A 25,115-nucleotide genomic window follows, 5' to 3' on the forward strand; every position below is an offset into this window, starting at 1 on the left:
ATGAAATGACCGGTAATTATTATTCTAATTATTGTACTCTGCATCGATTCTTTTATTTTTTTATTTTTTTTAAAGTGTGTCATTCCAGGACCAATCGGCTCCAAGTCAAGTAGTTGCTTCAATCTTGTTGTGGAGAGCGCAGCTCACAGTGGCCCTTGGGGGGATCGAACCGGCGATCTTGTTGTTAAGAGCACTGCGCTCTAACCAACTGAGCTAACTGGCCGCCCCTGCATTGATTCTTTTATACAACAATGTTTTCCCATGAAAAGCTGTTCTTTCAGAATCCAGGACTCATAATCTAGAACTCCATTTCTTGTTTCCAGCCATAAGCCACAGCAGAAATGGCACTTTAGGATAAGGGAATTACAGCAATAAAATAGTTAATTAATCTTTAAACAAATTGCTTAGTTCACTGTCAAGGCTGTCTGTAGACCAGGTAAATAGCTGTGTTCTGACCTATTTATGTGTTAGAGTGGAATCTCTTTTAGGACAAGCCTGAGTCTTCTTCATTTTTTAAAGTTTACCAGGAAAATTGTGTGTGTGGCGGCAGGTGGGGGGGAAGATACTTCCTAAGCATCTACTGTAAGCAAAGCTTTACGGGGCGGGGGGAGAGGGGAGATGCAAAAGGAATTCTTTATTCGTAAGAGTGAAGAAGGTATACCTTCATTACAAAAGAACGTCAAGGTGGGGGGGGGGGTGGTCATCCTAAGCAACAGGAAAGCAACTGACTCTGGTGGAGGCAAGTTACTGGGCTGCGGAGACTGGTTAGAGATTACAGTAATGTTCTTTGGTTCTATCCGAATTCAGTATTATTGAGAAGATGCTATTGTGCTGTGTTTGTTGGCATAAAGCAGCTTAAGTGTGTTTTACGAATGTAGCCTGAGTGTACTTACCAGCCAAATTATGTGTGTGTATGTGTGAGGTACCTGATTAGTTGTCTGTTTGTGCATTTTATGATCCAGTACAGAGATTTCACATGTCTAAGGAGTTTTGACCTCAGCCTCAATCCTATGAATCACTTTAGATAATACGATTAAATTAAGTGGCAAACATATATGCCAGGAGAGATACATAGCTAGGTTCTCTCCCATATTCATTCCCAAGAATATTTGCTCTAAAAAGCTGAAATATGAGAGCATTTGGTTTATTGTACTCTAAAAATTAAGCTTACTCTGTACAATTCTAGTGTTTCCCAACAATATTATATGGATTAGATTTAATTTATTCATCTCTTCATATTATTTTATCTTTGGAGAATTACTGAAGACCTCCCTTTTGTAGCACTAATTAAAATATCATTTAAAAAATGATTTAAAATTTTTTTGCCAATGAAATTATTACAACTATTTATTGTAATGTTTTTTTTGAGGGAGTTCATGCATCTCTAGTATAAAATAATAGTAGGCATCATTTTTTGAGCACCTTATAATAGGTACATCTATTACTGTGTAACAAACTACACCAAAACTTAGTGGTTTAAAACAACCTTCTTTTTTTTTTTTGCTTATGGTTGTGTGGGCCAGGACTTTGGAAATGGCTTGGCTGAGTGGTGTGTCTCTGTTCTACATGGTCATCTGGAGCAGCGGAGGCTGGGATTCCATTTCCTAGACGGTTTCTTCAATCATATATCTGAGTCCTCAAGTGCTCCTTGAATTCTCTCTCTCTACATGACATTTCCTCCAGAGCCTCTTCATGTGACTTGGGCTTCTCACAGCATGGCAGTTTCATAGTAGTTGTACTTCTTATATGGTAGCTGGTTTCTATGAGGCAGAAGTAAAAACTACCAGGCCACTTAATGGCTATGACCAGACCTGGTAGCCCACCACGTTCTCCATATTCTCTTGGTCAAAGCAGATCCAGGGGATTCCCAGATTCCAGGGAGTGAAGAAATAGATTCCTGTTCTTGATGGAGGACAGGGTCACATTGCAGAAGAGCACATGGGATGGAAGCCATCGTTATTAGAGCCATCTTTGGAACATATGATTTGCCACATTAGGGTATGTTTTAAATCCTTTCCGTGAATTGCATTCATTTAAGCCTTTTAACATTCTTATGAAATAGTGACGATTATCATTACCATTTTGCAGATGACCAAACTGAGTCCCTTGCTGCTAAATAATTGGCTCAAATGGTAACAGATAGCAAGTGGTATATCTTGTTTAAACAATGGGTAATCTGATTTCTGGGCCCACACTCTTTACTGCCACTACTTTCCTGCCCGTCACACTATATGCATCAGACCTGAGCCCATACATATTCTTGTAGGAACAAGAAGATTTAGTAGTTGTTTTAAAGCCTCTTCTTTGTATGTAAGACAAAGAGTATGCACAGAGAGTGCTGTAGTACATATCCTTGTAAACGTGTTATTGACTCATTTTGCATATCTGAGTACAAAATGACTTGCTGGGTCAAAGGTAAGCATATTTTCTAATTTGATAATTTCTGCCAAATGTCCTCCTGTAGACTCCTATCAATTTATAATCCCCCAACAATGTAAGAGGTCTGTTTTCCATCTCTTTGCCAACAATGCGATTTGAAGCTCTTTGATCTTGGATAAATTAGTCAGTGCAATATGGCATCTCACAATAATTTAATTAACATTTCTCTTTTTATGGGTGATGCTGTTCAGCTTTACATGTGTGTTAAAACCATTTACATTTTCTTTCCTGTGAACCATCTCTTTCTATTGTCAGTAATTTTCTATTGGTATCTATCTATCTATCTATCCATCTATCTATCCATCTATCCATCCGTCTATAATTATCAATTTATCTCATTTCCAAAAGCACTTTACATATTAAGAAAATTATCATTTTGTCTTCAAATATTTGCTAGATTTTGCATGTGACTTTGTTTTGTTTATGGTGTTTTCATTATGCAGATAAAAATTTTTATATAGCAGTTTTTATTTTGTCTTTTGAATTTTCTGTTATACTTAGATTTTTCTTTATCCCAAGATTATGAAAAACATCTCCCATATTATATTTTATAATTTTAAAAATCATGCAAAGTTTCCCACTCTACCTGATTGAGACAAACTTTTGAAATTAGTAGAATTCTCATAAAAATCAGGATTCTTGGTTTGGGAGATCTGCAGCGCTGACCTGCAGTTCACATGGAAACACTTGGCTGGAGGTGAGTGGCAGCCCCACCCCTTTGGACAGGACCTGTCATCCTCACTTCGCATGGTCCTGACCTTGCCCTTTGTGCTCACTGACATTCCAAGCAATGCCTCGTAGGCGATTAAGCGCACTTCTCCTGAATTGCAGCCGTATGTGAGGTTAGGGGTGGAAGGTCTGAGCTGATGAAAGAGTTGGGCTTTCTTTTTATAGTGGTCTGTTTTCATAAGTTTTCACATTTCCCTCCATTTCAACATTGGACTGTGGAGCTTCTAAAAATGGGGTATATATCCACATAGGAAATAGGCAAAGCCATATGCAAATGTAGTACATCTTTCTGATGGACACCTTGACTCTGAAATGGATGGTGATGATAGTAGTATATAATTTACTGGTAAATAATTTAAAATATTGTTGCTAAAAACAAGCATCAACTTAATTTGGAATATGAATCAATATATTTTTTCTTTCTTTTTTTTTTTTAAATTAAAGTTTATTGGGGTGACAATTGTTAGTAGAGTTACATAGATTTCAGGTGTATAAATCAATATTTTAATGACTTTTTTAAGATTAAAAGAACATCTTGAGGTACATCTCGAGGCCATGTTTATGTATTCATTCATCTCTGATGTAAAGGTCATTTAGGTGTAAAACTTTGGCACCATTGAGTAATAAATTCTACAACAAGCCTAAATATAAATAAATTGCACTCGAAGTCAAGTCTTCCTGCACTTTATAGAATCACCTTATTTCAAACAGCTGATGTTGGACTGGTGCCTGTTAATTGAGTTTTCAGGTAAAAATGTACTTACTTGGTTTATGAAGCTAGAGGGGTATTTTGAATTGGCATATTATGAATAAAGACTACCTGTTAATCAAAGGGAAATATTTCTATGTGTGAGAAAAGGAGTAAAAGTGGGAAGCCAAGAGGAGGAAATTATGTTGTTTCTGTAAGTCTTTTCAGAATTTTATTCAAATAATAGAAAACAGATTTATTTCAAACAACAAACACTTATTAAATGCTTAATATGTGCCAAGAATGACTAGTTAAACAGAATAGAGTAGCTTGAGAATTTTCAATCTGATGGGAAAAGAAGGATGTTTCATAAGTAAATAATGATGTTAGCCAAAAACACCATAGACTCTCTCTCTATATATGTACTCCTCCAGGTGCAGAACACTTAAAATGCTGAATAAAATACATTTTAAAATAAAACATTTAAAAAGCACAACTGAGCTGATAGTAGAGAAAATAGTCCAAGGCAAGAAATGATGAGAAAGCACTTTCTCCCCCCTGTATGCATTTGCCAATATATGGTGGTCTGCACACTTGGTTTTAATGGACTACAGCATAAAGACCTAACCTAGGTCCTAGAAATGCCAAGTAGTCTAATTGGAAAACCCCATTTAAAAACAGGACCCTAAATGGTGACACTCACAATGGGCAAAGTAGAAAACCCAACCCCACAAAGGGGACTTAACTACCTGGGACTTTGCTCTGAATGCTATGGAAAAAGAAAAAAGAAGAAAAAACCTCATCTGAGAATTCCTAACCACAGCCTGAGTTCACTTGAGTTTGGAGGCCATAATTCACCCTATCTGGGTAGTCTAACAGAATTCCAAGACAAAAATTTAGTAAAAAGTGATACTGGGTTAATAAGTGCCTGCAGGCAACAGGCAGAAGCAAATAGATCCTTCCTTGAGAAATGTGCTTTAAACACAGGGTTCAGAGAATTTCCATACACAAAGTCTAAGGAACATGAGCTCACAATAAAAAATTTTTTTAAATCACTAAACATACAAAAAAATTGGATACCATGAGAGAGAGTGTCGGCAGAAAAACAAAGTAGAATCAGATTTGCAAGAAGTGCAGAATCATCTCAGCTATAGACTATAAAATAAATATATTCCATACATTTAAATAAATGAAGATATGGAAGAAATGGTACAGGAATAAGAAACTATCAGTATTGATGAAGTAGATTTTTATAGCAAAACCAAATAAAATTTCCATATGTAAAAACTATAATAATTAAAATAAAAAACCGAGTTTGTAAATAGCAAAATGAAAACAGCCCACAAGAAAATGAATAAACTCGAAGAAGTCCTCAGAAATCTGTAAGTAGCCAAGAGAAGTAAAAAGATAGGAAACGCAAAAAAAGAAGTTAAGAGATCTGGAGAAGATAATAAGATCCAATAACTGTCTAATTGAAAACTTGGAAAGAGAAAATTAGGGAGAGATAATATTCGAAGAGATAATAGCTCAACTGATGAATAAGTATAGTCTTTAGATTCAGAAAGCTCAAGGAATCTCAACTGGAATTAAAATGAAATCCCATCTGAAAGCATCTTAGTGAAACTGCAGACTACCAAAGACAAAAAAGATGATCTTGAAAGCAATCAGTAAAAGAAAAAAACAACCAGAAAGAAAAGAAAGGTTATCTACAAAAGTTTGTTAACTAGATTGATGGCTAACTTCTCAATAGCAGCAGTGAAACCCAGAAGAAAATGTAATTATACTCTTTAGTGTACTGAAGAAAAAAAATGTTGATATAAACAATTAAATATAAAACTGAATATCCCTTTAAACTATCATTTAAGTGTGAGATCAAAACAAAGACATTTTTAGACAAAAAAACAAGCAAAAAACCAAAAAACCTGACAGAGTTTACTACCAATAGTTCTTCATTATTGAAATTCTAAAGAATGTATTTTAAGAAAAAGAAAAATGAGCCCAGAGGAGAACCTGAGATTCAAGAAGGAATGGTAAATAAATAATATGATAAGCACAGGATTATGGGTAAAAATAAACACATACTAACTACAAAAAATATTAAAAATCTAATTTATGGGTATATAAAAATCAATATAGAAATAAAATATTCAAATTCATAACATGTAAGTCAGAAGGCATGTGATCAATTTTTAAATGCTCTAAGGTTCATATATTGTTCAAAATGAAGGTAAAAATATTGATGAACTTCTACTTTTAAAAGTTAAATATGCATATTGATCATTTCTAGGCTACTGCTAGCAGAATAGATATACAAAGTGTGATTTTTCAAATCAGAAGAGGAAAAAATAGAATGAAGGGGGTGGGGGAAAAGTAATACTATTAAGCCTAAAGGAGGCAAGACAAGGGGAAAAAATGAAAAAGTTGGAGAAAGAGAATATACAAAACAAGGTAGTAACAGTTAGTCCAAATATATTGTTAATCAAAACAAATGAATAGACTAAAATTTATAGTTCAAACACAAAGACTGTCACACTGGATGAACAAACTAATAAACAAACATATATTCAGATATGGACTATTTACAAGTCCACATTAAAAGAAGGTTGAAAGTAAATGGCTGGAAAAAATTATACCAGACAAATACAAATTCAAGACAACTGGTTAATACTAGACAAAATTAGATTACAATATCCAGATTAATATTACATAAAGACATTCTGGAGATCATTATATAATGCCTATTGGAAAAGCTTTGAAATTTTTACAAAAATAGACAAGTCAACCACCATAGTGGGAGACTTTCAGAATACTCCTTTAGATACTCGTAGATAAGTAAGTGTGTGGATTAACCAGATCTAATAGACATACTATCTGGGACACTTTCCCCATCCAGTGGAGAATATACAGACAATTTATGTAAACTAACGTTGTTCTTAGACATAAAGCAATTCTCAACAAAAATCAAGAATGAGTGTCATTTAGATCACATTATGTAAACAGAATGCAATTAAGTTAGAAATCTATAACAAAAATAACTTTAAGACACAGTATAGGTCTATAAATTTAAAAATACACTCCTAAACCTCCCATGAATCAAAGAAGAAACCAAAATAGAAAATTATGTGAAACTGACATTTAATGAAATTATTGTTTATGAAAACTTGTGGACAGTTGATGTTCAATTCCAGCTGGTTGGTGATGTCATGCAGTAATAGGGGCCCTGAGATGCCAGAATTTCTTATTTTTTCAAAGGATTCTGGGAACCTGGAATTTTTAATGGGAAAATTTCTGATTTCTACAAACACTATGTATGCTCGCCCCCACCCTCGCCAAGATATCGGCAGGTCACCTGTTTGCAGTTTCCAGCATGGGAAGGGGGAAATCATTGAAGATTTATCGAACTGGAGAATGACATGATCACACTGGTCTGCTTTGAAGCACTCAAAGGCTAGTCATATTTTCTACATATATTATTTCATATATAAAAATATGTAATTTATTTATATAAAATTATATACTATGTATTTTATACATGTAAAATATATACATATAAAATCTTATACATGTATTTGAATTAAAAATGAATCTGGCTCAATCTTTCACTTCCGCAGTTGACATAAGGCATATATCAATTAATTTTGGCATTTTATCATTTTCTGTTAGATGTGCAGAATCCCTGCAGTAGCCCAGGAAATAAATGAAGGAAGCCCCTGGTTTCAAGCCTCTGGTGATCACTGGGGCCATTGATCCTTTGCTTTGATCTGTTAGATTTTAACACGTAGTAGCACCTAGTAAATATTGGTGGTTGTTGTAGTTGTTATTTCTGAGCCCCATTAGGAAAATAGACTTAATAATAGCAACATTGTGGTGGGAGTCTGAGGTTGTTCCACACTGAGGATAGAAATGATGACCAAACACTAGGGCTAGTTTTGAGTCCGCTGAATGAATGAATCAGGAAGCCAAGAAGATGGCCGCCAGCTCAGTAGAAAGTCTGGACTGGGAGGAGTGCTTCAATATCGGAACAGTAGATCCAGAGGAAGTGAAAAGGGAAGAGGAGCACTGTAAAGGTGGGGAAGGCACACTAAGATGGGGCGTTAGTGTTCCCAAGCCTTCCAGTCACTGAGATCTCAGTTTATAATGTCATCTCAGAAAGGACTTCCTTCATCACCCCATTTATCTATCACACAGCCTTATTCTAAGGACTTGGAAAGGATTAGTTATAATCTGACATTTTCTTGTATACTGATTTGTTTTTTATGGTTCGTGCTCTTCTAGAAGAAAAGATAAATGTCTCTCCTACTTACTGTTCAATCTCCAGAACCCAGATTGTGCTCTGCACCCATGAGTACTCCATAAATATTAGTTGGCTGAGTGAGTGTATACTTTGTAAGTTTGCCTGAGTGCAGCTTTGCTTTTATTTATGTATATTGGGAAATGGAGAGTTCTCCAGTGTCTGGGTTCTGGAAAGATAGGAAATTTTAGTGGGTATAGATTAACAATTCCATTTACAACCCCCATCTCTTCTCCAAATGAATCTGGGCTTTGAGGCCCTGAGTCAAACCTCCTTTTGAAAAAGATTAATAAGATGGAGGGATTCGTCCTGGAAGTCCCTTGTTTGACTGAATGCAGACTTCTTGATAAAGTGAAGCTGTGCTGGCTGCAAACCAAATTCAGCAAAATTGGGGAATGTGCCAAGTCCTTAAACCATCTTTCTTTTGGGTTCAAATCAGAGAATTGGTAACAACCTCCTTTGTCCCATTCGGTTTTGCAGCTCGAACAAAACTTTCTCCCTTGCTCAAACCCTGAAATGTACAAATGTGCTTCCAAAGCCATTTTGATAAAAAAAGAAGCTAAATGTCTTCATTGCATGATGAAAATAACTATTAATATTGTTATGAATAACGTATTGTGTCACATAAGCCTTAATTTCATATATATTTAGCACTCAAAAGTGCTTTTTCCTTTTAGTTTTACTTTATCCTTGCAACATTCTTAGATGTAAGTTATTAGCCCCATTTTAGAGGATATGAAAGCTATGACTCAAAATGATTACATGCTTTGCCCAGGAGCACTTAGCTACTTATCAGAAGACCTGGATTCTAGTCTTGGTTTTGTAATGTTCCATGCTCCTCTCTCCATCCGTGCTATCAGTCTCAAAGGGAACTCTTTCCGAAGAGACTAGAAGCATCCCCAAATCAGAGCAATTAAAATATAAGTTTAGGGAATGAAAAGAAATACTCTTGGATTACTTGTTCAGAAAAGGCTACATTTTACAATTATCCAGGTATGTACTGATTGTCACTGACAACATTATATGCAATAATTAACAACTTATGTTTTATATAGGTTGTTATAGATCCTAATTATAAGGGGATAATAATGATACCTTATAATTGTATTGTGCTTTCATCTTTCCAAAGAGCTTTGAAATCTATTATTGCCTTTTATCCTTACAAATGATGCCTTAAATTCTTATAATATGGTATTTTCAGCAGGTTCTTTCGTCAGGTGACTCTTAATACAAACTATAGCAGAAAGCCCATGAAGTTGCCTAGGGTAAAAAGGAAGTTGAGTTGCCCTTAAAAATACCTGGCAGCAAATTAAAAGTAGGGACAGAAAAATCCTACACGTTTGAACACTCAATTATCTGGTTCCCTTGGGATTTCAGACTGTTCATAATAGTGACTGTTTTGGCATCAACTAAAACTGCAAGCGGAGTTCATTATAGTATATAGTGAAATGTCAGGGAGTGTTTTTGCTTTCACTTGTTGCTGTGATTAAGACCACACTAGTAATTAGCTATAACTCATTTGCTTTAGCAATTACCCACAATTATTCCTAATCTCATGGGTAATGGAGCACACAACACAGTTGGCCCACGTTGCCTTTTGGGTACTGACCTCTTGGGTGAGAGGTCGTTCCAGGCATGAGAAGGGGTGGGCTCTCAGCAGAGTCAGTGGGTCTGGTAGGCAACATGTGAAAATAATTTACAAGGGACACCATATAGACATTGTGCACACAGGGAAAGCTTTCATTTTTTTTTTTTTAAGTGTAAGAACAGAAACAATTTTTGGCTTGTTTGTTGTCTGAAAAGAATGCTCTGGAAAACACTATGGTGGGCTTTGCTGAGAGTATGCAATGCTGACTCAGTCTGGAATGGAAACCATGTGTGTGTTTTGGGTAGGAGAAGGGAGTATGACTGAGCGAAGAGCTCCATGGGACGGAACCCTATAGAGTCTCAGTCTACAGTCCTTCTTTTCAGAAGCAAACATACACTCACGCATCACATTACCTTACTCTGTGCAGAACCTTAAAGGCAGCTTACAAACAAAGCTCTCTCTAGCCGGGTGGTAGGTAGCTTGTAACAGTGGGTTTCCAGCAGTTGCGTCACATAAGGACATGTTCATTTCAAAACTCTCGTCTATTTTTTTTTTTAATTAAAGTTTATTGGGGTGACAATTGTTAGTAAAGTTACATAGATTCAAGGCTCTAGTCCTTTTTTAGTAAGGGAGTTAATTACTCCCAAATTAGTTTTCATAACTTAGTTTTCACAACTTTATATTCAATGTCATAGTGGTTATGAGTAGAGATTTTTGGAGTGAATGTGAAGTTGTCTTCCAGTCCTGGCTCTACCATACACCAGCTGAGCAAGTTACTTAGTCTTTCTGAGCCCTAGTTTCCTTTTCTGTAAAATGGACAAAAGAATAAGTAATATCTCATTGGGTTGTTGTGAGGATTAAAGAGATAATGTTAAAGCTCTTGCCATAGTACTTGGTATTAAGTCTACCATATTTCCTTGCTATTATTGATGTCGCTACCTTACAAAATGTGTTGTCCAAGTTATTCCAAATAATCACCTTGAGATTATATCATCTCCATTTGACATGTGAGGACTCTGAGCCCCAGAAAGGGTATATACTATGCAGAAGTTAACATAATTAGTAGTTTGAGCCAGAACTCAGAACTCTGGTGGATCTACTCTTCCACTCAAAAGGCTCATTAATTTAAGGTAATGGCATTGAATATGTTCTATTGTCAACCAGAGTTCTATACTTTCTCCATATGTAATTGTAAAGGATGCAATTTCCTTCCCTCTAGCTCCTTCAGCTCTGTCTACAACTTCTTACTAGCTACCCTTCTTTTTATTAGTGGAACAGTCTGGAAGATGAAATAATGGCTGCACAAAGATGTCCAGGTCCTAATCCCCAAATCTGTGAATATGTTAGGTTATATGGCAAAGGGGAGTAAGGTTGCAGGTAGAATGAAGGTTGCTAATCAGCTCACTTTAAAGTAGGGAGATTGTTCTGGATTATTTGGGCAAACCCAATGTAATCACAAGGATCCTTAAATATAGAAGAGGGAAATGAAGCAGGAGAAGAGAAGCAGAGAAGGAGATATAACAATGGAAGGTCAGGAGGTCAGAGTGATGCAAAGTGAGAAGGATTCCTACTTTTTATGGTCTTGAAAGAGGAGGAAGGGGCCATGACCCTAGGACTGTGGGCAGTCCCTAGAAACTAGAGAAGGAAATAGATGCACCCTTAGAGCTTCTAGAAGTGAACACAGTTCTTATTTTTGCGCAGTGTGACCATGTTGAACTTCTAAGCTACAAAACTGTAAGATACATACATTTTTGTTGTTTTCAACCTGCCTAGTTTTTTTTTATTTGTTACAGCAGTGACGGAAAACTAATTCAAACAATGTCAAATTTTCTTGCATGTGTCAGAAAAGAAGCTCAAATGCTAGTTATTATGTGTAGTATGGGAAGATGGTGGAAAAAAGTTGTAAACCATGTTTTTGGTCACATTGGATTCCAGTTATAGCTTGCTCTACCTCAACCTTTTGATAAATTCTCCCGTGAACAATAAAGTGAGACAACTGATGAGAGCACTTAGATGCTAGATCTTCAGCAATACGTAGAGGTTCTTTTGTTCAGGTATTTTTAGGGATGCTAATCGATTATACCATAGCTACCATTTCTTGAGGGCTTAATATGTGCGAGGCACTAAGCTGAGTTTTATGAGTACATTTTATAATTTAATTCTTATAATGAACCTGTGAAGTAGGCACCATTATTCCCATTTTGGAAGAGGAATATAAGGTTCAGAATCCAAAGTTCCACCGGTAAAGAGTGGCAGAACTGGGAATTAAGCTCAGCTCATTTGGTTCTAGAGCTTGAGCTTTAAGGCTCTTATTATACAGCAGGTCCTCAAATAGCATTGTTTCATTCAACATTCTTTCATTACAACATATAACCAAAAATATTGGTTCCCGCTGTGGCCACTCTCCACGTGGAGTTGGCACATTCTTGCCATGTCTGCATGATTTTCTCTGGGAACTCCAGTTTCCTCCCACATCCCAAAGATGTGCATGTTGAGTGAATAGGCATGTCTAAATTGTCCCAGTCTGAGAGAGTGAGGGTGTTGGTGGTGTGTCCTGAGATGGAAAGGCGTCCTGTCCAGGGTGGGTTCCCACCTTGCACTCTGAGCTGCTGGGAGAGGCTCTGGTCACCTGTAACCCTGACCTGGAATCAGCAGGTTGAAAAAGAATGATGTTACTTGTTTTTATTCATCTTTCTTACATGTATTTATAGTTCGTATTTATTTCAGTGTTTAATATTTGAAGTGTTTTGGGTCTTTATTTAGCAGTTTGGTGATGCTTTTGTGACCAGAAATATGCCATAGGAACTCAACTTTTGTGTATATCAATTAGTAGCCTATGGTAAAATTGGTTTCATTATAATTCATTTCACTTAAAGCCGCAGTTTCCAAACACCTATTAATGATGTTGAGTGGGGACTTACTGAATTGACATCCAGAAAAGATGCCTTGTTCCTCTAAACCAACCGCCGCATGCAACAGTGGCTTCTCTACAGCATGGAAGGGAGAACTTGGCATTCTGAGTCAGTCACACTCAATTTTCAATTCTAGTTCTGCCTTTCATGAGTTTGAGACTGGAACTTGACAGCCCTGAGCTTGAATTTTTCATCCTTAATATTCAAATGATTCCCTTCCCCTCCCCTCCCTTGCCCAGATTGTTGAATGAATTGAAGATGGCCTGTAAAATGCCAACTCGGTTGACGGTCACAGTTCATATTGCTTTCTCGAGCTCAGTCATTAAATCTGTATGGTTACTTAACAATCTATATAATTGTTTTAAAGTCACCACAATAGCCTGGTTCTTGCTCCTGGTCATTTTGTTTTAGAGTTATAAATGGTGATTTAGGGTTAGTCTGTTTATGGTTTTGATTTCATTTATTCTCTTACAAGTTTCAAGCAATTAAATGTCTTGCTGCAATACTAGGTTCAGGGATAACCAGTTAATAAGTTCCGTCCTTAGGAAAACTAACATTACATGGGATGGTTTATGGGTGGGGTTAAAACAAGAACACAACACACTCATTTGATGTAATAGAGGATTATGGTGAAAAGGTACAAAGTGCTATGGAGTGTCAGAGAAAGGAAAGAACAAACCTTGTTGGGGGTGGTCCTGGAAAGATTTCATAAAGGAATTCGTGCTTGAGCTGAACACGGAAGGATTTATAATGTTTTCAAAGGCAGAGGTGGTTCATGAGGGCATGGGGCAGAAAAGACAACATGATCTAAAGCATGGAAGGAATCAAAAGTCCTCAAGGTTAATTGGAGATGAGGGTCAAGTTCTGAGGTAAGAAGATATAAGACTGAGGAGTCAAGGCTTGACTGGTGCTTAAGGAATTATTGCTCCCCTAAGAAGCCTTTTTAGACTTTTCCCCCAAATCGTCTCCTCTGTGATAATTTTAATACTATAGATATACTGTATATCTGTATATATACTGTGCATTTGTGCTTTAAACATAAAAAGAGATTTTAAAAAATGATTTTCCCATCTCCCAAGATCCAATTTTCAACCCCCTCTTGGCAGGGCCTGTTGAGAATGTATGGTATAGCAGAGGTGAGGAGAATCTTAATTTGAGTTAGGTGATGGCAAGGAGCATGGAAAGTGGACAGAAACGGGAGGGCTTCAAGGAAGTACAGATGACAACTCTTGTGAAAGAGAAGGATGTGGAGAGAAGATAGGAAAGAAGAATGGGCCATTCTTCTGAGGTGAGAGAACTCAATGGGGATCTTCTCTCTACACTGACCTTGGGTGTTTTTTCGACCTTCTTTCTTAGTAGGCTGTGGGTAGGTCCTCACCTCAGCCTGGAAGCTGAGAAGGTAATTCCCTAGAGAATCTACAGAACTCTACTGTTCTGGTTTTGCAAAGAGAGGGATGGCTGTCCTTATCCCACATACCTACTTATAGATTCTGCCTCGTTTTGTATCCATAGTCTAGGCTAATGGCCCATGGGAGGACTTCTTGAAACAATCGGTCAGAGTCAGTTTTATTCCACGCCCAGAGGGAATCTTACCTTAAACTAGCTCAGATCTCTGCTTGGAAGGGGTGGCCCTGCCTCACATTGTAGGAGGGAGAATTTGTGGCAAATTCTCAGGGACCCTGCTTGTGTTAGGATGTGGATGACTAAATGACACCGTTGCTTTTCTACTCTTGGTCTAGCATGCTCTTAGAACATTGAAGCTGACCCACACTAATTAAAAATAGAGTGTTGGCGCTGGGAGCATTAGAATGTGTGTTTTAATTATTTGGATTGAAAGAGGGGGCAGCAGATTGTTTTTCTTTGATTCATAGTTGACGTTGCAGCTCTGGTAGGTACACTGGTTTGGTTGTAGGATAATTAGCAAGGAAAGGTTCTGAACAATAGGAAAATTGTTGGTCTGGGAGAAAAATACACCATACATCTAATGTAGACATAATTAAACTTGAATGCAGGAGGAATTCTTTCTTGTACATTTTGTTTAAAGCTGATGGACTCCACCCTATGTGCTTATAAAATTGGATATTTCAATTGTTTTGTTGGTGAGAAAATGTGGTATGCAAGAAGTTTGTTAAACGAAGTTTCAGAAGATCTGATTTCTCCTCTTGGCTTTCCTACTGCCCAGCTATATGATATTGCATAAGACGTACATTTTCTCATTTTTAAACAAGACCCTAGGACTTACCTACCCGCTTCACTGATTGTGGTAGGACTTAAAAGGGTAGAGGCTGCATGGGTGTCAAGGGAAACTTTTCTTGTTGATTCAGTTTCTCAAAGGCCCCCACAGCCAAAAGCAGCTGGGACCAAACCCACACTCTGAGGCATTTACATGTTGTTCAGGCAGCTTTTGAGGATATAAGGGAAGGCTAAGGCTTAAAGAGCCCAACGGGAAGTTCTTTTGGTGAGGGTTATGGTTGACAGGCTGGGCATTTCTCCCACTTGTGGTGGAGGCAGGAAGTCCCCCAAGTGTGGAGGAATTCAAGAGAACCACCTAGAAAGCTTCACCCCTACCCCTTGAAGTTTGGGACTATTACTTCATTTACAACTGAAAAAAAATATTTATAGGCTGTGGCTGAAGCTGTCCCAATGGCAGACAAAGGAGACAGGGCTGAAGTGGGAAGGATCTGCATTCCCACTGGGGGCACAAAGGTATATACTTCCCTGGGCCACTTTATTTATTGATCAACAGTATGAATTAGTTTTATTGTATTGGTGGATCTAAAATTAATCGTATTGAAAATTATTTCAAACATAAAATTCTTTCCGAAAAAATTAAATGTAACTTATATCTATGTTTTTATTAATTATCTGAACATTAAAGAAATCATAAGCAGAATAATTAATCTTAATACATGTTTATATACTTCTGTCAGATGCTCAGCAGTATCTGTTTCTATATCATGTCACCGATATTTTTCTGAAGAATGTAGTTTTCAAAATAGTTGCTTATTTTAAATATTTTTCATAGTAATGTCTGCTGTCTTTTTCATTGTTGAACTTGAAATTGTTGACATTTTCAAGTAATACATCTTTGACACCATAATCTCATTAACTGAGAAAATGCTCTCACTGCATCATGTAGGAAGTTCATAAATTCACAAAAATTTAGCTAAATGGAGATTATTCTTAATTCTAACTTTTAAGATATTTAGATATGTTACTTTAAACTATTTTCAATAGTTGATGTTATTCTTCAAACTATTTTCAGAGGAGTACTTTTCTTCAACTAATATTTTGTAAAATGAAACTTACAAAATAGTTTATATTTATCATTTATGTCAATGTTTTACCAATTTAGACTCTTCAAAATTTGAGGCCTTTCTTTGTATTCTGGTACAGAATATAAATTCATCCAATTAAAAAATAAGAACTTCATCAAAATATATCTCTTATAAGTTGAGAAATCCAAAGTGCAATTACAAAAATATCAAAATTGAATTTATATAGTGTTCGAGCTCTTCTAATTTGTTCAGTTGCTTTCTTGCTTTTGCAGGGATAAAGGTTATTGACTGCCTATTTGCAAGTTTTGCTTTTAGTAATTATAATTTCTTAAAAACTTCAAATGCTAACGTTTTTGGTATTCAATTTGTTTAATCATTTGGGGAATGATTTCCATCTGATCTTAAATGAATGTAACCAAAATTTAGAGAACTCATTTATTAAAATGGTTCAATACAAATGTTGGACACATGTTAACTTGCAAAGTAACTCTTTAAAGTCTCAAACATTTATAAAACTGATGGAACAGAAAAAATAAAGTGTATACTACCATGCTGCATTTTTTCTTTTTTGGATTTAAGTTTGTTACAAAAATATTTTAATTTAGTTCTTCTAGCTGTGAACACATATAAATATGTGTAAATTTTTGTAACTCTATCTTCTATATTGATGGTAAAATATTGCTTGCAATTGTAAATTATGTGTGCACAACAACCAATGCAAAATATCATTCTGATCTATGGGCTTTTTTTTTTTTTCTTTTAAAGAAAACTTTTTATTTTGAAATAATTTTAGGCTTATGGAAAAGTTGCAAAAATTGTTCACAGAGTTCACATATTCTCTTCACCTGGCTTCCCCTAATGTTAATAACTATTATAACTGGACTACTGTGATCAAACCCAAGAAGTTAATACACTACAGACTTTATTCACATTTCAGCAAGTTTTCCTTTAATGTTCTTTTCCTGTTCCAGGATCCAATCCCATTGCATTCAGTTGCTGTGTCATCTTAGTCTCCTGAGTCTGCTAATACCTCCTTCTTTCCCTGTCTTTCATAAGTTTCACACTTATGTTGAGTACTGGTTATTTGTTTTGTAGAATAACCAGTTTGAGTTTGTCTGATGTTTTCTCATGATTATATTGAGATTGTACATTTTTGGCAATAAAATCACAGAAGTGATGTTGTGCCCTTCTTAGTATCTCATATCAGTTGTTCATGATGTTAATATGTTTTGTTGCTCATGATATTAACCTCAGTCGCTTCGTTAAAGTGTCTGTTGGGTTTCTCCACTTTCCCTCACACAACTGATAAGTATCTTAGGCAAGATACTTTGCGACTATGCTGATATCCTGATCTATGACAGAGAAGAATGATTGGGCGCAATTTGGTTGAAAGTGTTTTGTAAATGGTAATGAGCTATGTGCTCTATTTCCTCATTCTAAGATACTTCCTTTTTCCCTCAAATACATTTTTTTTCCCCTGAAATTGAGATTCATCTTACTACTGGTGAGAACATTTATGGAGGTGATATCTCCCTCTCCCTCCTTCCTTCCCTCCCTCCCTTCCTTCCTTCTTTCCTTCCTTCCTTCTTTCCTTCCTCCCTTCTTCCTTCCCTCCCTCTCTCTCTTCCTTCCTAATAGCTGCTATTAAATCCATAATGTATCTTACAATCAGAACTGAAGAATTACTGCAAGTTCTCCTGTTTAATCCAGTATTCCTGAATTGTGTACGAGATTTTCCCAATGAAGAATTCCTCTTAAGAATATATGTTGAAGCATAAAACTGTTCCCTGACTTTTTGTGTGTGTTTTGTCAAGTTACCAATCTCATACCAAGCTAAGAAATGGGAAGCTACATTTCCCCATCTTTAGCTATCTTTGCACTTATCTAAAGACAGATTTTATCTTTTACACAAAACACTTTGCTATATTTTCCTTTTTTAGTATGGTCCCAGAAAGGGAAAGGAAGGAGAGCAGTTCATTTCTGAGGAAAAATTGAAACCAAACCAACAACGTTTCTATTAACTTTGCCTTTTCTGGTTCTCCTCTTCCTCTTCCTCCTCTTCCTCCTCCTCCTCCTCCTCCTCCTCCTCCTCCTCCTCCTCCTCCTCCTCTTCTTCTTCTTCTTCTTCTTCTTCTTCTTCTTCTTCTTCTTCTTCTTCTTCTTCTTTTTTGGTACAGTAAATGGCAGAACCAGATTGAGGTTCTTCAAATCTGAAAAACAAAACAAAACAATAAAATGACAGCCACCACAAAATATCCTCAGTCTGGACAAGCTACATACGAGTTTCTAATTTATGTGACTTAAAAAAGAGATTTAGAGAGTCGTGAAAAGATGGAGCTTCTAATGGAAAGCCTGACAGATTCTTAACTACAAGCATGTTGCCAGGCGCCACCATAATAAAAGGTGGCGAGCATCCAGGAGCGCTCGCGGCTGCATGCCTGAACTTTATTAAATATCTAACTATAGTTTGCAGGCTCTGGCCAGCTTGTAACTCATTTCTGGCTGACACATTCCAGCTCATAATTAGTGTAGTACTTCTAGGGTCCTCACTTTTTAATTCTTTTCCTGTAAAACAGGACCATTCCAAGAGACAAAAATGCACTTCACTTATTAGTGAGGTGGATTCTCTGGGCATTTATGCTGATTGAGACCTATGGAGGAGGGACTTAAGATTAGCTTTCTTCTCTCCGTCCCCTCTGCACACCCCCTGCCCTGTCCCAAAGCAGCATACAGATCCCCAGATTTTATTTCAGCCTCTCTTATCAATCTCTTCCTTTATAAAATCTTGTTTTTCCTTTGACCTGTTAATGTAGAGAAAATTGATCATATCTCTCTCTTGATATTACTCTTCATGGACAAGCACAGAAAGAAGCAGCTGATTAAATGAAATGACCAGGATGTGCACAGATAAAACATTTTGATAATGGGCCTGCAACTAACACAGTTGATGTTTGTCATTATTTCCTGGGGCTGCTGTTGTAGATCAGTAGTGTGTGTGTGTGTGTGTGTGTGTGTGTGTGTGTGTGTATGTGTGTGTGTGTAGCTAAGGTAGAACATTTCCCAGAATTCTCTACCTGCATAATTCCAGGCTGCTTCAAGCCACAAGATATGGGAGGTGGCAGTGACATGCAGCAGTGCTCTTTTTACCCTCAGAAGCTTGGGGCCCATCTCTGGTGCTCATGCAGCTCTGACGTGAGGCTCCTCATCTACCTTGCTCATAGCTTCTCTAGGCCCACTGGATTATCCTTCAGCTTCTTCAATTTCTGGGCCAAGTGTGTATTTCACTCTGTGACAAAAGGTGCCAGAGTCACATCATTTAATTTAAATTTTTGGAGAGACCAATGTGGATTTCACTGCATCCTGTGGGTGTCAGATCATAGGCAGGGGTTCCAGTTTGTCTTTACTCTCTCCCACTTCACCTCCATCTTTCTTTTCCAGCCGCCTTCCCTGCTGACTTTAGGGCCAGCCCATACACAACAACAGCAGACTTACGTGGACTATATAATCATCACCTATAATTGTGCACTGTCAAATTTCAATAACAAACCCTTTATTTTATATCTATTGATTCTGCTCCTCTGATCACACTCTGCCTGATACAGTTGCATACGCTTAACAAGCTGGCCCTAGAAGAGTGTCCAGGAAGTATTCAATAAAGTTTTTCTGCTGAGGCAAACAGAACACCATTTTTATTCTTTGTTCAGAGCTGAGGAAACTGTGGGCAGAGAGATTCAGTGACCCAACACAGTCAGAAAATACCAAAGATAGGATTTAAACTCAGACCTTTGAGACCATACCGAGTCAGCCTTGAGTGGGAACCATATGTAAATTGAAATAGAAGAGGTAAGATATTGAAAGGTGCTCAGTGCTACCAGTGATCAGGGTCACAAAGCAAATGTGACCCTGGAAAATGGACGGATGCCATTTTCCGTCCACCAGGGTGGCAAAGATTTTAAAGTTTGATATAAGCAAGAGTCTTCACGATGAGCAGGAACTCTCATGAATTCCTGCTATCAACCTGGTTAGCTACTTTGGAGGATTATTTGGTATTTACTAAAATTTAAAGAATTCATATCTATGGCCAAGTAAATTCAATTTGCATTCTCTACTTCAACATACATTTCCATGTGTGCACAAGGAGGCGTTTTCAAAAATGTTCAGTAGAATAAATGAGTGTTCTTTAATATGGGTAAAAACACATTGCGTAACATGGAATGAGGTGGAACTCTATGCACCGATGTGGGAAGATGTTCATGGGTATTGTGGAACGAACAAGGAGAAAATCACAGAATGAAATGCTTAGGTAGAGTAAAATTCATGTGAAAATACACAAATAAAATAGGGCTACATATTTTCCATGAGAAAATATATAAGTAAAGCATTTTTAAAAAATTGGCAAGCTAATACTGGTGATTAAAAGAGATGGAGAGGAAACTGAGACTGGGAGTGATAAAGTTGAGTTTAATTTATGGTATTTTATTTGTTTTGCAAAGACAATATGTTAATCTATTACCGTGTAATTAGTTTTTTGCTTTAAAAAATAACGATAATATGTCTGAAAGAAGTTATAGACCTCATTGAGTATTAAAAGTGGATGTTTGAAATAATTTAGTTAACACTTTTCATTTCGTAGGTGAGAAAATTGTGGCTCAGAGACATGAAGTGATTGGCTAAAAGTGGAATCCAATAAAAACTTAAAATTGGAATTGTCCCAGAAAAATTAGTAACAGTTTCTGAAATTTTTTATTAATAATCTCTGAAATACTTTGATGAAACCAGAATTTATTTAGGGCCGCCATTGTCGGACCCTGAAAAAAATCAGATCCAGCCCCAATATCCATGATTTGGTCTTTTAACCCTGTTGCCCAAGGACCCTGTTAAGATCATGCCAACACCATCCTTTCATCTTTGAGTCTCACAGTCTACTGCTGACTCTGAGTTTTTCTAATGTCTTCAGCCTTCAATGCCTCAGTAAATTCACTGTAGCATGTTAAAAAATACTGAAGTCTTTGTCCTTTTTCAAGATGGGCCTCACTTGCAATATCCCTGGAGGACAAAAGAAAGCCATTCTTTAAATCAACAGAAATATGTTGGTAAATTCTGAGTTCATATGTTTTTATGCCCCAGAAGGAGAGAATTGGGTTCTGCTTCTGCAAATATAATTGCATCTGGACTTCTGAAGGTTGGGAAATAACACAGAACAGCCCAACAAGTATAAGTCTCTTTGGCCCATGGCCTAATTCCAGTCAGCTTGTGGGGATCTGCTTATGTAACAGAATTTAGTAGTGGCCAAACTTTTACTCATTATTTAAGTCCTACACATGTTATCCCTAATTCTAAAAGTCTGTTCTTCATCCCTGATCCTCACCCATGTCTCTACCTAAGGTGCTCTACTACAGATCACTGGAGTAACCTCATTTGTGTTATAATGATCTACTCTGTGTTTTATTCCTTCACTCTTTTGTGAGCAGGGGAAGAGCTGGGAGAGCTGGGGCTGGTGGAAACCAGGCTCAGAGATAAGGGGCCTCCCTTTGACTACCTTCTCTGTGGGTCTCAGGATCTTCTATCACTGTCTTTATCACAGTATCTTTTCATCATAGTTCCCATACCAACCATGTAGTATGGCAGCTGAACAAAATTGTTTAAAAGATGCCACTTTTGGAAAATATACTCAGAGAGAACAATGACTTTTTTGTTGCCCATCCCCTCCCCCTTTATTCTCCCTAGCTATGTATCCATCTAGCAGCCTCTCCATCTTGCACAGCAAAGTCTTTCTAGGACTACAATTTTCTCCTCTACCCTCCTTTCTTCAAGGAGAGTGAAAACCTTCGTGGGTTTGCTTCCAGAAACAACTCTAGTCCTTTCCTTTGAATCTGAGCTCTTCTCAAACATGGTTCCATGATGCAGAAATAAAGGCACCCATGCAATTGCAACTGCGTGTAGTACTCACAAAAAGTTCTATTCCATTAACTATTTTCATAAGTTTCACCCGTTTCCCCAGCAAAAATCAATATTTATTTTCTCTGTACCTTGATATGCATGGATGCAGTGTTATACTTTTTCATCCTCTGAATATTAGAATGGTTGGAAGGTCATGGCCTTTGTTTCATCTCTTTGCTGAGTCTCAGATAAGCCAGAATCTGATGTCGTCTAGCAATCAGTGTCCCCTCCGCTCTTATTCATTTTAGGCTGACATTTCTGAACTTTGGTTCAACAAATATCAACATACTCCACAGATGTTATTCATATTCTTTAACCTACTGAAAAACAAAACAAAACAAAACAAAACAAACAAAACCCAAGCCTACTATATGACCAGAACTGAAGCAAACATTGGCGACAAGTATGGAAGAACTGACTGACATGATGGTTTAATATTTTTCCATTTCAAGCTCGTACTTTGGATTGTGTGAATCATCTCCACACCAAAATATCATGCATGCTTCTCATGAGGTTTCTCTGCTAATTATCCAGTGAGTTTGCCTTCACAGTTTTATGTGTTTTGTTTTTTGTTTTTGTTTGTTTGTGTGTGTGTGTGTGTGTGTGTGTGTAGTGTGGGGTGCTACATTTTCCTAACTTTCTCTTGGCTTTGTTTGATGCCATCATTTTGTTCCCACCAGGAAATAGTTTCTTTTGTTCCATAATGAGAAATGTCCTGATTACTTACACTGAAGTTTCATGAGTTTGATAAACTTTCTGGAAAAAGAAAATTGTTGGGTAGAGTGGTCACAAGCAAGATTGCATCATTTAGTGCCCAGCCTCCCACCGGCAAAAACTCATTTCATTCCTCTTCTGTCTCTCCCTCACTCTGTTTCACACCCTTCCTCTTACAGGTTGTCTGGGAGCTCCAGTTCACCTCCTTTCATTATCTGGAGCGTTCTCGTGCACCACGTGAGCTCAGGTCCAGTGACACTTACAAGTCTTACCTTTGACCTCAGTGCTTATCAAAATATTTAATTTAACATTTACAGTTGTTACTTAAAGGAAATCCTGATGCCAGTGGTTAAGATCTTAATTTTTCTTTTTCTCATCACATTTATTTTATTACATTTTCTAGTATAATATTGCTAAGGAAATTAGGAAAAAAATATTTTCTTCCCACCATTTGAACATGTTCCTATTTTGGGAGAAATCCCAGGATAAGTGGAAGTTGATGGGGTCAAAAATTGAATTTCCAGGAGATCTTTGGTGACTGATATAAAGACCAGGATTAATTAGAGACTATTGGTGGCTGTTGATGTAGAGACTAGTGTAGCACCACGGACTGGAGGGCTTATTGGTGAAGTGGTGGTGACAGAGAATGTCCAGTGTCCTTAGTACCACTGTGCACATCCTAAAAAGACAGTTTCCATGGCTGGATCATGGCTGCTCTTTGCCTTTCTGAGTTGTCTGCAAGTCCTGTTCTCCAGCCTTCTCTTAGATTCCCTGAGGTACCCAACACCCATTCAAAGAGTTCCTTTCTCTGCTAAGCTAGTGTCCGTTTTTGTTTTTTTTTGCCTCCAAGAACCTAGATCGGAACCAATATTTTGCGTAGGCCTGTACCTCAAAATATTTTGGATGAGAATGTTGAATACTTAAAATTATCATTGATGATCTTTCTTATCATTTGAGTAGTATCAACTTGATCAACATTACCTCATGTTTTTCTTCTATCCTCATGTTTTATCCTCTGTAGATTTAGGACTAAAGTAAATTTTGTATTTGACAAAAGAGTTTATTTTTTATTTAATTCTAAGAGAGATTAAAATGTTCAGGTATTATTGACTCCGAAGATACATTAATTCCTGCTATGATAGTTAACTCGAAGAGGTGTTTGGGGGAGTATATTTAACCTGTTTTCTTGAACTCAACAAGACTGCTTCTAGACAAAGAATTGTAGCGAAAGTCCCCAAATCATTAGCAGATACTGGTCATCTCCTAACTTCTTTTTAAGTTCCTCATTATGGTAGGTTTAGGTAACATGACATCCACAGATGTTGAAGTGAGTGTCTATGGGCAACAAATAGATCAAAACTCTTGAGTTTAGAATTTTATTTAAGTGATCCTTGTCGCAAGATTTGTTAAAACTGTGCTCTGTAGAGCTCGTGGGGTTTCATGGAGCCTTTTGGGGGTCTCATGGGGGGATGTATGAGGGAAGTGACAATGGCCAGAGTCTCTTCATGGAGGACAGCATCTTTTTCTTCTATGTAAGTGTTAGGTTTTCACACAAACCAATGTATCCCTTTGAGGATGTAAGGAAAACTGTGGACCCCTCCTTCCTAGAAAATTGTACATACACACATAGAGAAAATTTTTGCATGTAATTTGAGGATGCTCACAGACCCTGTGATGATCTTTTGGGTCTTTATTCCATAGATTCCCAGATTAAGAATCTTTGAGAAAGTTTTCTTAGTTGAAGTCTGCTTTTACCTAAGGGGGGCGGGGAAGAAAAGGAAATACATTTATCTATCTATATGCATATGTGTTTAGATTCAATCAATATTTCAACATCTGGTCAATTCCACTAAGTTCAAAGAAATAGGTTTTATTTGCACACAAACGTGCATGTACAGAAGCTTTGCCCTTGGACACAAAAAAGCCTACCTGTTTATAACTATATATATTAATGTGTGCCCTTGTTCACTTTCTGTCTCTCTGTCTTCTATTGTAAGCCACTGTAAGGGCTGGGACTGTGTCTCTTTTGTGCTTGACAAAGAATACAATTGTTTAATAAATAACTATTGAGTGAGTGAATGAATAATCACTAGAAAGTTGTAATGCCAGGAAGTTGCACAAAGTATGGTTCTCCTGGGACTAAGGAAGAGCCATGCTATCCAATGGCCTATTAATGAATGACATAGACTCAGGGAATAGAGAATTGGAGGAAAGAAGGACATGGGTTTTAGAGACGGATCTGGTCAGAAAAATGCTGAACTTAGGAATGGCTTTGTTCTGGATTTCTGTATCAAAACCCTAAAACGAAGGCCACCTCTAACTGGGACATAGCTTACTCTTGTTGGCAATCTCAGCTTCTATCTCTAGTCTAAAAAGGATCTGTACCTCTGAGAAGGGGTGAAAGGAGGGAAAAGAGAGCAAGGCCATCTCTAGAGTCCACAGTGCTGAGGCAGCAGCTCCCAAGACCTCTCATGGGGGCAGTGAAAATAGTAATGAAGGTGACCAAGTCTGCCTTCTCTTGGCTGTACACAGAGTG

The sequence above is a fragment of the Rhinolophus ferrumequinum genome, chromosome 12 (genome assembly GCF_004115265.2).
Source record: "Rhinolophus ferrumequinum isolate MPI-CBG mRhiFer1 chromosome 12, mRhiFer1_v1.p, whole genome shotgun sequence".
Classification (NCBI taxonomy): Eukaryota; Metazoa; Chordata; class Mammalia; order Chiroptera; family Rhinolophidae; genus Rhinolophus; species Rhinolophus ferrumequinum.